We start from the raw sequence: 14,755 nt of genomic DNA, 5'->3' as shown, positions 1-14,755 counted from the left end.
TGATAAACTTTGGCTATTTTGCAAATCCTTAAGTTATATTTGGTCATTTAGCCGCTTGACCCTATAATAAAAAACGAACTAGACGACTTAAGATTGATTTAGAAAACTTGAGCGTTTTAGAAAAAAAAAACCGTTTTAGAAAAAAAAACCGTTTTAGATCGGACTTAATGTGTAATCCGATTTACAATTTTTCGATTTTTATTGCACAATCTTAGCCTACTAAGTTTTATCCACGCCCTTCTCCACGTTAATCTAGAGAGCCCTTTGATGTTAGGGAAAAAAAAAATATTTTTCCGAAAACAGAATAAAATCTGTGTTAAATTTAGACTGACTACAACCTCTCATTATAAAAATATAAATACAAAAGTGGATAAGGAACAACGCAACTCTACAATCTCAACTGACAGAGCAAAAACTGAGTGAAATACTTGGCGATGAAAACCAAACACACCAAATCCGATTCCTCGTGGACCTGGAACAATTCCTTACTAACCAAGAAAAGCAACACCCCAAAACCACTTTTCCCGGTCTCCGAGTTCCTCCAGAGAGCCAGGGATTCCGTGATCGGTCCCGGCGCCGGAGCCGGCATTGGCTGCGGCGTCGGGCTAGGCGTCGGCGTCGTCGGAGGCTATGGATTCGGCGGAGATCAGTGGAATCAGCTTAGCCTCGTCATGGGGATCGGCTTTGGCTGCGGAGTCGGGTTGGGAATCGGATACGGCCAAGGGTTTGGGTATGGGTATTCCTTCGAATCGCTTGATTCTTACCTCTCCGAACAGACTCCGAGTCTTCAGAAATAGAGCTCACATATGTATCGACATGAATTTTTTTTTCCCCTTCTTCTTCCAGTTTTGGTAGATCAATGGATTTTACGTTTTTGGATTATTGTTCATGGATATTTTGCACCGTCATTTGAATTTAAGAATTTTGCCATTAAAAAGAAGAAGAAAAAAGTTGTCGAGGTATTCGAATTCGGAGCTTGAGAGTAAAATTTCTATTTATTTTAAAATTTTCCTTGTTTGATATAAAATGATTTGTCATTTGTGTATACCTTTGATTTTTGGTTTGGTGTTTGGAAAAGTTTTTTATTTTATTATTATAAGTTCCGTGGCTAGGACAGTTTAGAATGTGAATCATTTTCAACACTTCTGTTTCTCCCACGAGAAAATGCATAGCTTTAAGCTTTGTACACTAACATCTCGGCCAAAGCAAAATTTTTATTCTGTTGACACAAATTTACTATCCACAACTACAGCCCCATCCAACAAAGACTTTTTTTTTTTTTTTTTTTTTTTTTCTTTTCACTTTTAAATCTTTTGTATCTATCGGCGGCATAATATATCAGCAAATGGCGCCTGAATTAAGCCGGACTTTCAACAAAACATATTACGGCCCAAAATATATGTCAACAAATCCAGAAATTATTGATGTGTATGTCAATAAAGGCGTTTAACAGCTGCTGTTTGAGCCACCTCCGATCACCAAATACTCTATTTTAAGGAGCAAGGACCAATATTTGCCCTCCAGTGAATTCACCAAATACCCAAAAACACTGCTTTGTAATTTTTAAATAAACTACCAATGCTAAAATCGTTCTCCAAACGGACTAAACCGTTTTAAACTTGATCGAACCGCTTAAGAAAATAAATTAAACTGGACCAATCCGTTTTAGACCGGTCTGATCCGATTCGGAGCTGTTTAAACCATTTCAAGTATTTAATATTTTACAAATTTAATAATAAAATAGCAAAAACTAAAAAAAGTAGAAAATTAAATATTAACGTAAACATCTATTAAAAAGTTGACAGTCCTATTTTACGGTTTTCTGATTATTCTTTTGTACACCTTTAGTCGTATTGCTTGATAGTCCTTGTAGAATCATATGATTAAAGCGCAAGAAAATATCCTTTTTGCAATTGTTCCAAATCACCCATGCCATTATGCAAATAAAGTTCCAAATCAATGCTAATTCACTACGAAGTGGTGTACTTAGCTGATGTCTATTGTACTAATGCGCGTATTGATCTTCCTTCAAGAACTAATGACAATCAAACAAAAATTACCCACACACTATTTATTTCTCACTGAATTCTCTCTATTCTCATTTCTGAAATCGATTATAGGAGAAAAGCTTAAGTGGATGATGATTGATTAGCTGTTAAACTTAAAATCATAAATATGTACTTTGTAATTTAATAGGTTGGTGTTGTTTTAGAATTAGAGAAACTCTTACAATCAAATGCGCGTCAAGTAGTTCATTCCTATTCAATTTTCACCAAATAGGTACATTAGACAAACTTTATAATAAGATTCCTATTTGTGAAATATAAATGTTGGGTGAAAAACATTGGTAGATATGTGTGCCTTATGGCTTCCACGGAACATACGTCAAGGGAAAAGACTTCACATTTCAATGACTTGTATGTATAGAAACCGAAATCTCGCTAAATATTTTGATCACGGTGATACAATAGTTAGAAGAAATGTATATGCATCATTACTGTGCGTTGTGCAGACAATGCTGATAATGATTTATAATTTGTAACTGGATGCTCATTTTAAGGGTCTGTTGCGAATTTTCTCGCACACGCAAGTGCACGTGATCGCAATAGTAATAAATCGTAAGAACAAGTCGATCCTTCGAGGATTAGCTAAATAAGGAATCCGATAATCACAAGCTAATATAGAACTAAATGTAGTTGATGGAATCGTTGTCACAAAAATTCACTAACACGTCACAAAATTAAACAACTAGATGCACAAGAATTCTATTGGATAAAGGGAAGGACTATGGTTCACGGGTGCACAAAACAACTTGGATTCGCTGAATTAAGAAAAGAAACAATCTATTGAGATTCACACTTTTCACTACTCATACTCACTTTAATAGAATTGATAGATCTCTCTCAAGCATCTAACAACTTAAACCGATACCGGAATATCATCTCTCGATCTCAACTCCTAACAAGCACGGCTAGCATTAAAAAACAAGAGTATTCTCACGAGTCTAAAACAACCTAGCTATCTCTAGCCTAGGAATGAATTCTAGTAATTCACACATAAACACAACAACCTAATCTTTCTCAAGCATTAGAGTTGAACATAAAACAAGCATGAGTTCATGACATTCATACAAGCATTAAGCATAGTTGTGGATTAAGTAAAAGTGATGAGAAAAACAACAGCCTAACAATTCTAATACCATGAATCCTACATCGTAATGAACCCGCTACCCATAGCCCTACATGAGATTAGTTCATATTGATGACTATGACAATAAATATACACAAAGATGAACACAAGAACAATGAAGCAAAAGACATCATACTTGAATTAAAAAGAGTAAGAGATAGAGAATAGAACACTGTTTAAGGTTGTAGCAATGGTAGAACTCAGCAACTCAATCCTTGTCTTCAAATTTGAGCTACCAAGTATGAACAAAATTCTGGAAAAATTTCAAAAAAAGAAGAAAAACTAAAAGATGAAAAAAGTGTTCTTTATTGATTCTACACAAAATCCTTCCATGCATGACTTCTTCTGAAAGTATTTGTGTATTTAAGGTTGAATGAGGTTATTTTCGGAGCCATATGGACCTTTCATTTTGATCCAATGGCCAAAATTCGCTCAGAAGCGCAACATTGGAAAATGCTGTTTTTGGGACCGCGCGGCGCGCAATCCATTTTTCTGGCTTCGCGCGGTCCGCGCGTATGACTCTGGAGGCGAAAACGGCGAAAATTTCGTCCGCGCGCCGCGCGCTTCCTACCCGCTGCACACCGTTTTTTAAACGGTCGTAACTCCTAGCTCCGACGTCCGATTTTTGCAAATAAACATGCGTTGGAAAGCTAAGAGAGAGCTCTATCCAGTTCTGGAAGTGGATCATCCAAATAATCATTTAAAAATTCCAGAATCCTGCAGAAAAGGACGTCGTATTCCTTGCTTCGCTCCAAGTTGTCCAAATGTGTATGATTCTCCTTGAAATTGTTCGGAATCGTCATATGATGCGCTAATAACCTCCTCAAGACGCAATTGACCTCTTAAACCTGAAAATCACTCATAAACACACAAAAGCTATAAAAAAACACTTGAGGATTCGTTAGTTTTTAGTCCGGGAAATAGGAGTTTTACGCGTAATAAACGCACCTATTAGGGTCATCTCTTATCACTAGCATTCAACTTCAGTGCACACAAAATTCACTTTAATTTGCACAGCTATTTAACCACATAAATTCATATATATATATATATATATATATATATATATATATATGTATATAATACTCGAATTATAATAATCATATGGAAACAAAGCTGTCTACATGAGAAATCAGGCTACCACACATTTCAAGAATGTACACATCAATCATGGGATCAACGTTAGACTCTAACGAGTTGCTCGAGTTTCTGTAGATAAGCCTATACTTGTCGTCGACTACATTGTAAGAGACCAAGTTGCGATGAAACCGATCACTCATAATTATATCATCGTCGTTCTTCCAAAGCCCCTTGGGCTCCATCGCTGAACCCAGCTCGTCCACTACGATCGGGATCGACAAGCACTTGGTCCAGCGCTTCTCCTCCTCCGATGACATAACCCAAACCCCAATGCTCGACCCATCCTCCGAGCTTACATACCACGCGATCGTCGAGTTCCTCCACGGAACCAGCCCTTCGCTGCGACCCAACCCGAGCCTGCTCGGCAAAGACACCGTCTCGAATCTCTCTCCGTGCATGTCGAAGGACATGAGCGCGCTTTCGTGGATCAGGACAGACCTCGGGTGCCCGAGCCAGTAGAGAAACCCTTTGCTGAATAAGCCCGCTAATGGATAGAGACTATAGAACGCGTGGGTCTCAGACATCTCGACCTCTCTCCACCCCGACGATGACGTGTTCTTTCCCAGCTCGTACACCTTCGACGCGTTCATCAGCGTCGGATCCCCGAAGATGATCTCGACGACTTTGCGAGCTTTGCTAATCGCGTCGTAGCCGAATCCGAAATTGACAACGTAGGAGCGCGAGCCCGGGATGAGCTTGAGCGCTCTGGTCGCCGGATTCATGAGCTTGATGGCTCCACCAGAGTTATCGACGGTGCAAAGTACGCCGTTAAGCTCTCTTTTCCTAGTTGGGATTCCATGCCGTTGAAGGGGTTTTTCCTGATTTCCACGTCATCATCGTTGTGGTGGAGGGTGATTTCCTAGTCAATATGAAGGACGAGGAGGTACAACTGTTTTTGATGTTGTAGAGATTATCTGCCACGAAACTCGGAGTCTTCACGAGAGCTTTCACCAGAGTGTTCCATGGTTTTTGGACGCTCTTTAGCCTTAACACTGACTTTACTGGTAAGAGGCTAAGAGCGACCAGATTTTCGCTACCACGTCTTCGGGCTAGTCCGAAAACTTTGCCATGCCGATCAATATTCTTTCATAAACCAAAGCCAGTACTAAAAATTATTAGAAGCGGATAATATAATGATGATCCCGAACACAAAGCAATTATAATCTATATTGCTGCGATCGAAAAAATAAATAAGACTGTGTTTCTATAAGTTTATTCGAAAAATAATTAGCTGCAGTGTGCAGGTACCATTGATAATACGTCGTTTTCTTTTGGAAAATCAATAATGGTGATAATATATTATCAGGCGAGGAGAAATAAAAAGCTGATAGAAATGCAACGAGGACGATATCATACCTTGTGTAGACTGTAGAGTAATATGGGTTTCTTCGTCAACTTTGTAATCCCAAGGTTGAATTTTCACGCCTTTTCCAAGCAACTGGTTTTCGACTTTGAGGTGATTTGGGGTTGGGGTTTAGGGTTAAAAGGCAATTAACGCTGTTTCTAATTAAGTTCTATGTACATATAGTTTAAGATCACCGATACGCGTCTGTTGCTTAATAAAGACTACGGATATGTTTCCTAATTTGAGTATATAGATAAAATAAAATATACTGCGATTTTTTTTTTTTTTCCTTGTTTTTAGTGACTTTTTTATTTTCCTCGGAGACTTTCTTCTTTAATACGTTACACTAGATGATTTGGATACAAATGTCCTCTTTTAATTGTCTAGGTTTTATTCCCACTCTACGTAATTTGCCATTTTCATGCCTTATTTTGAAGTAAAATTACCAAGTATCCTCACTTAAAATTTATACTATCATCATATTCCTATAGCCTTTTGGCAAGCACGGATCTACACTATGATGTTTTATAAATTTTATGGAATGCGCGCAAATTGATGGTATTCAACAACACTAATCATAAAGAACATTCAAACTAATATATATATATATATATATATATATATATATATATACATAACGCCCAAGATTCATTTTCCATGCCTTATTTGGATTTTTATGCAGTGACGTTTAGTTGATCTTCTTCAAATGGCGAATCACAATCAGAGGCGTTCACATGACCGGAGGGCTTAGCTGCCACCGGGTTTTCATCAAAAACACCTCAAGTATCTGTAAGCCCTTCTATCCTCGAGAGACGATTATATGTATTAGATTGTTTACATATAGGCATTTGACAATTATATCTAGTCTTGAAACTATTTGATAAAAAAAAACTCGAGACTCTGAGACTAATAATATGCGCGACATGTTTTCGCGTAAAGCCTGGCAGGCTGCGGTATCGGCAACATGTTCAATTCCTATAAAACGCTCGATTACTTTTCCATTTCTATCAACATAACGTAAAACAAGCACCATTTGTTCTTTCATTGAAATGTCGCATGACTCGTCAACTAAAATAGAGAAGAGTGCACCACGAATATCTTCCATGATGACACCTAAAGTCTCTTCCACGGCAGCCCGCACGATATCTTTTTGAATGTTGGAGGATGTAAGCTTCAAATTTTCAGGAGCATTGGCTTTGATGTCATCGTTATGATCAGACATAAATTTCAAAAGTTCAATAAAATTACCCCGATTTCTTGAATTTTCAAACTCATCATCTCGCAACAGGCAAGCCCTTGCCTTAGAAGAAATCGAACACAATCAATTGATGCATTTAAACAATTCCGATACTCTCTACGAACTTGTTCTGATTGCTTCTCCAAAAATGTGCGGATATGTTGCTCTTGATTAATCAAGTCTTTAAATTTCTTCCGAGATTGATTGTGGGCACTTGAAGGACCTCCAACGTGCTTTTGAAGTCTATCTTTCTTTTTGAAATTTGTAAATCTGGTACCACGAAAGAGTCACCACGTCCTTGTTCTCCATTATCCGGTTTGAAAACAAAAAAAAGGCAGAATGCCGCATCTTTAGTTATATTATATTCTAACCAATTAGAATATTGTTGTGAAAATTCTCGCACACGTAAGTGCACGTGGTCGCAATAGTAATAAATCGCAAGTGCGAGTCGATCTCACGAGGACTAGCTAAATTGAAGATTCAAGATTCACAAGTTTGTATGAGAACCCAAAAATAATTATAGAAGGTTTGTCACAAAATTATCTAACAAGTAAATAAAATAATTAACAAAACTAAAGAACGGTTTTACGATTATGAAGAAGGATGACTATGGTGTCATGAGTTCAATCTACGAATTCGGATTCACGGAAATTACGCACGAGTATTGTTGTTCATATATTACTACTCGTACTCACGCTAATCGTACCACTAAATCTCTCTCGAGCATCTAGCAACCTAAACCCAATACCGGAGTTTTATCTCTCGATCTCAACTCCTAAAAAGCACGGCAAGCATTCACAACAAGAGTACACACACGAGTCTAAATCAACCTAGCTATCTCTAGCCTAGGAATGTATTTTAGTAATCCAAATCAAACGCACAACTACCCAATCTTTCTCAAGCATTACATAACTTGCATAAGGTAGCTAATCTCATACAAGGCATTAAGCATGGATTTGAACTAAGCAACATGACAAGCACAACAACAATAAAATCAATCTAGCATTAGGAATCCATAACCATCAAGAACTCGCTACACCATAGCCCTATGGAGGCTTAGTTCATGGTGATACGAAGAACAAAGCAAACATAAAGCAAGAACAATGAAACCAACATAATCTTCATAAATAAATGGAGTTCAAGAGATACGAGGAAGAGGATAAAACTATGGTGGTGGTGGCTGGACGAACTTAGGTGAGATGACACTCCGATCTCCTTCTTCTCCAAAGCAAAACCAAGAGAAACTCTAAGGAAAAATGAAGAGAAAAGAACATTTCTCTCTCCCATGAGATGAGATGAGATCTCCCAATCCCTTGCATGCCTTAGTCTGATTATATTTGTCTTTTTAAGGCTGGATGGGGTTATTTTCGGAGCCATATGGACTTTTTATTTTTATCCAATGGCCAAAATCCGCTCAGAAACGCAACATTGGAAAATGTTGATTTTGGGACCGTGCGGTGCATAGTCCATTTTTTCGGCTTCGCGTGGTCCGCGCCTATGACTCTGGAGCCGAAAACAGCGAAATTTTCGTCCGCGCAGTGCGCGCTTTTTTCCGCGAGCCGCGCGCGTCCTATTCGCTGCACACATTTTTTAAACGGTCGTAACTCCTAGCTCCGACGTCCGATTTTTGCAAATAAACATGTGTTGGAAAGCTAAGAGAGAGCTCTATCCAGTTCTTTAAGTGGATCATCCAAAATCATCATTTAAAAATCCCAAAATCCTGCATAAGAGGACGTCGTATTCCTTGTTTCGCTCCAAGTTGTCCAAATGTGTATGAATCTCCTTGAAATTGTTCGGAATCGTCACATGATGTGCTAATAACCTCCTCAAGACCCAATTGACCTCTTAAACCTGAAAATCACTCATAAATACACAAAAACTATCAAAAACACTTGAGGACTCATTAGTTTTTAGTCGGGAAATAGGAGTTTTACGCGTAATAAACGCACCTATCAAATATTCAACAAACCAATTAGCAACATATCTTCTCGGTTGAATTTCGGCGGTTGTTAATGGAAACTTATGATTGCGAGGTTGACAAGGACCTCTTTGCGTAAAAGCCTGACGAACTTGATCTCGGATGCTAGGACTATACTCTGAAATTGTAGTTCGTAATCCAGGATCATTATGAAGCTCGGAAAGATTGAATTAGAGCTTACTTGATTTGCTAGAATTTTCAATATGTGTCGACGGTGTTCTTGAGTCATCTATCTTTCGCTTGCATTGTAATATTTTTCCATCACGACGACCCGTGAATTAGATTAGTGAGAATGAGTTGAATTAGAAATTAAATAAAACATTTAGAAATAAACTTAAACTATTACAAATTAGAATGTGCATTTTTTTTACATCCAATATAGTACAAGTACCGTGACTTAAAATGCAAATTTATAGAGTGTGTAGATGTTTTCCTCAATAACAAAAAATACAATTAAATTTCTTGAGTGGTTTGAACAATTTATTATTCAAACATACTAAGTCTGTCAATTGCTATTATTAAAAAATTAGAGCATGTAATTACAACTTGCTATTATTAAAACAAGTTCTCTCCAACTCTCAACTACATCCTCATGACAGACAGAGTAGAGCCAGAATGCTACGAAGAGACGATACAGGCCATGAAGGACGAGATGGATTCGCTGATCACGAATCATACTTGGGAGCTGACAGTGTTACCAGCTGGGAAGAAAGCATTGCACAACAAGTGTGTGTACCGGATAAAGGAGGAGAGCAATGGAAGCCAACGGTTCAAGGAGAGGCTGGTGGTGAAACGTTTCCAGCAGAAGGAGGGAATCGATTTCATAGAAATCTTCTCTCCGGTCGTCAAGCTCGTGACGATCAGAACCGTACTGGGGTTGGTTGCCAAGGAGTATCTGCATCTGCAACAGATGGATGTGAAGACAACATTTCTTCACGGTGATCTCGATGAAGAGATCTATATGAGGCAGCCCGAAGGCTTCGACGTGAAAGGAAGAGAGGAGCTCGTGTGCAAGCTGCAGAAGAGTCTCTACGGGCTGAAGCAAGCCCCACGGCAGTGGTACAAGAAGTTTGACGACTTCATGAAGCGTGCTGAGTTCGGCAGGTGTGAGGCCGACCACTGCTGCTACTTCAAGAGACTTGAAGACTCCTATGTGATTCTTCTACTCTACGTCGACGACATGCTGATCGTAGGTGCCAACCTACACGAGATCGACGAGCTGAAGAAGAGATTGTCCGAAGAGTTCGTGATGAAGGATCTAGGAGCCGCGAAGCAGATTCTCGGGATGAGGATCAAGAGGAGAGAGAGAGCATCGAGCTCTCACAGGAGGAGTACGCGAATATGGTGCTCCAACGCTTCAACATGGAAGACGCGAGGTCGATCAGCACGCCGCTGGCAAGCCACTTCAAATTGTCCAAGAAAAAGTCACCAGTGACAGAGGACGAGCTGGCGTACATGGACAAGATCCTTTATGCTTCGGCCATCAGAAGCTTGATGTACGCAATGGTGTGCACGAGGCCGAACATTGCTCATGCAGTGGGAGTTGTGAGCAGGTTTATGAGTAACCCGGGGAGAGAGCACTGAGAGGCTGTGAAGTGGATCCTCCGATACTTGAAGGGCAGCTTGAGTTCAGCGTTGGTATTCAGGAAGTCCGAGCTAGGACTTAAAGGTTACGTCGACGCTAACAATGGGGGCGATATCGATAGTAGAAAGAGCACGTCCGGGTACGTCTACACGTTTGGAGGGACGACTATTTGCTGGGTGTCAAGGTTGCAGAAGATTGTCGCCTTGTCGAGCTGCGAGGCGGAGTATGTGGCCATCACCGAGGCCACGAAGGAGATGATATGACTGCAGACGTTTCTGCGCGAGCTGGATCAAGACCATGACGGGAGTGTGCTGTACAGTGACACCCAGAGCGCCATTCAGTTGGCGAAGAACCCAGTGTATCATGCGAGGACGAAGCATATACAGCTGAGATACCATTTCATCAGGTCGGCGTTAGAAGATTGTGTATTGGTGCTTGAGAAGATCGCAGAGAGTCAGAATCCCGCCGACATGTTTACGAAGTCTGTGCCATATAATAAATTGAGGTTGTGCTCGACCTCAGTTGGGCTCCTCGTCTGATGAGTTGAGTCGCTGCTGCAGGATGGAGACGCGTGATGAGATTAGTCTCCAAGTGAGAGATTGTTAGTGGTGGAGCCTAATTTAAGGAATTGGAAAAAATGTTGTGGAATCAAGTGGGTATCAGACACGAACAATCGCTCTGATACCACTTGTCGGTGAATCGAGCTCGCATCGGACACGAACGATCGCTCCGATGCGACTCGTTTGAGATGATTCCACCGTATAACCATATTAATGCGGAAAAATAATTAATTACGCTGATCATAAGCTAATTAAATTATGGTTATAATTAACAAGATCTAGTTATGTTTAATTAATTTAATTCACGAGAGCATATAAGTCAAGCAACCGATATAAGAGTAAACGAGTACTTACATTGATTTTCGGTTCAGCTACAGAACGCTCCAATCCAATCGCGTACTCCTTGCGTCGTCTTGATGAAGGACTCGAGGATGACACCTTAGTCTTCCGAAACGTAATCTCCGAGACGAATAAGAAAGATGAGTGGGCACAGTCTTTATCTCACTCGATCACGAAACTAGGTGTTTCGAGATCTCGCTCTTATTTTACTAAAAATGGAAACGAATTTCCGAGGGGAGGGAGAGGTAGATGCACGGCCAAGGTAGCCTAGAGTGCACGAAATTATTAGGTCAAAATTCTTAATTTTTGCCTTCTCATGAACCCCTATTTATAGTAGTAAAAAAGAGATATTCATGGAATCTTCCAGAATATTTTATTTCCTTTTATTGTGTTCACACTAGAGGATTTAATCTAGGCCATTGGATCTCAACAAGTGAATCCTACTTTTTCTCTCATCCATCAGATCAATATCTATGGGATATTATTCTTTTATTTAAATAGAGAATAATTTATTTAGTGAGATAATAAAGGAGAATATATTATTCTCCTAAATATTCTCCTAAATACTTTCCTTTAAATAATGAGAAAATATAGGACAATATCTTATATTTTTCTCTCTCCTTTATTTAAACAACTAAAGAGAAAATATTGGTAAATACCAATATTGAAATTTCGAACTTGATGGCACACGGCCAAGGAGATTTGCGCAAACCCTAGTGCCAAAAATCCTAATTCGAATTTTCCATGTGTGCAAGGCCCAATTGCTTAAAACCCAATTAATTATTTATTTACTTGGTCCAACAATAAACAAATAATTCATAATTGTTTATTTACTTGATCAAACAATAAATAAACAAGTCTACCATAAATATTTATTTAATTCTGCGAATACCCGTTTTCCAGAATTAATGTTGTCAATCACAATTACAGCAAGTGAGATTAATAATGATAAACATTATTATACGAAAGTTCTTATCCGCCTTTATCAGAGCCGAATCGGGGACTATGGACCTAGTAATAGGAGCTTAACAAATCCGATGAAAAAGACGAAATAGTCCTTTCTCTTTTGTCCATCGATTCGTCTAATCTTGGTCAAATACTCCACCTTGTAAGCCAAGACTGAACTCTCCTTTATACTAGAATTATATTTACTCATCGTGACGAATGTCCACTGATATAGTCAGTTCGTGATCAAGATCCTCCAGGTTCATCCCCTGTCAAGAGAAGTCAATTTATCCGTTATACTTCTCTTGATACATATCAGCCCTAAGCATTGTTGCTTCCCCAGCGAAAGATTCTTTCGAACGTTACTTACTTCGAAAGTGCTAGCAATCTATCGGTTCTGGAATCAACCCTTAGGTGAGTGAACATTAACCTTCTTTCAGGAAGACTGGATTCCGTATCTGTAAATCACTTCCTACTCGAATCATGCTCTGAGAAAACTCCCAAGACATAAGCTGTGATTAGCATGAATAGCCTTTTAGCGAATGAGTCAAAGAGCTCAGTAACATAACCCAGTGTCCATGATCACTTCAGGATTTAGATCAAGTCTCACTGTGACCATCATAGTGGCCTCGGTTAGTGTGTCGTAACGGTCCTTAAACGACACATCTACACCAAGACTGTCCGGGTCGTACACTTACCACAAGTGCAGAATGCTCCCACATAGTGATCAGTCTTCACCTATGTGTTCCACATATATGACTTTAGATATAGTTTTCCAGGCGTATATCAGTCATCGACCATGTTTTAGCACACCTCCCGAACTCAGGTGCCCAGCACGTGACTCAGTTAGATACGGAGGCTATGAAAGATAGTTGTTATTGATTCTAATTGTTTAGAACTCAACCCACTAATCATATAATGCTAATAAAGTAATCTTATTATCGAATTTAGTAATCATTATCTTCAAGTGGGCAATATTCCCAACAAAAAAGTCCCACATCGTTTAGGGAGAGTAACTTTGCACAATTCTTTAGTATATATAAAGGGTGCTATGTGTTGTATTCTCATCATCCCAAAACACAAGAAACACTTGTACTTGTAAACATCTCCCCAATAGGGTTTATAGTTTTGCAGCGGCAAAGTGAATATAGCTTTCTCATTTAAAGTGAACCACTATAAATCTTTTGTGTCTTTTCTTTGCTATTTATTTTTTTTCGTTTTCTGTTTGTGAGAGAGGTTTTGACGAAGAAATCCCAACAGGAAATTCATAGATTAACGATGGAATCGCACGAATCGAAGAGTACAAGGCATTACAAAAAGCCACAAGTCCCATAGCCACTTAAATATTTCTTCAAATTTTATTAACAATTTACATGTCTCATCAGCATCCTGGTCTTTATCAGTTATTTTTCTGTGTGGCTGGTAGATTATGCAAGATTAGTAGCGCGGAAAATCAATCATATTGTTACGTGGATACCGGCATTTCAGAGCACGCAAGAATCAGTTCCTCAAGCTGGTCACAAATTGGATTTCGGCTTAGTTGGACCTGAGACTAATCCCAACCTCCAAAGAACAGCTACTTCGGTGGGTCAAGGGTTATCCGCCAATATACGATACCAGTTTGTAGAGCAAGATAAGAGACAATCTCTATGACCCTCAATATTTGAAGCACCATCAAGTATGTTATGTTATCGTACTCATACTTAGTTTGATATAATATTTTCCTTGGCATTAAAAAAGACTTGTTTGTGAAACTTATGTTCAAATTTCTGCTATTTATTGTGTAGCATCAGGGGGTTCAAGACAAACGGATTGGGAAGATACAATTTCTCAACATGTAATATATTGTTAATACTTCGTTATAATGCGCAAAAAAAAAACTTGTTTCTTCGTACTTTTGCCTGCATTCACTGATGCTTATATTGTTGCAACAGTACATGAAAAACCCATTCTCTCAGATCCTATCTCAGAACTCGTCTGGAGATCCCCATGAAATCAGCTCATTTCTGGCTTACACAACCTCTCAGGTGCGTCAAGACTCATTTCAGAACTCAGGTCAGACTTCAACGCTTGAAAACACAGCCAGTCACTTGGGAGATGAGATTTCTCAGAAGTTAATATGTTGTTATACTTCATTATATGCGTAAAAAAACTTGTTTCTTCGTACTTTTGCCAGCATTCACCGTTGCTTATATTGTTGCAACAGTACATGAAAAACTCATTCTCTCAGACCTTGTCTCAGAACTCATCTGTAGATCCCCATGAAATCGGGTAATTTCTGGCTTACACAGACTATCAGGCGAGTCAAGGCTCATTTCAGAACTCAGGTCAGACTTCAACGCTCGAAAACACAGCCAGTCGCTTGGGAGATGAGATTTCTCAAGCATATCATAGCTAAGTTCATTGTACCTGAAATTTTGTCATTTGTGTACATACC

The sequence above is a fragment of the Urtica dioica genome, chromosome 1, assembly GCF_054948205.1.
Source record: "Urtica dioica subsp. dioica isolate 48M chromosome 1, U.dioica_male_clone48M_v1_H2, whole genome shotgun sequence".
NCBI classification, from domain to species: Eukaryota; Viridiplantae; Streptophyta; class Magnoliopsida; order Rosales; family Urticaceae; genus Urtica; species Urtica dioica.
Note: the sequence above shows the minus strand (reverse complement) of the source record.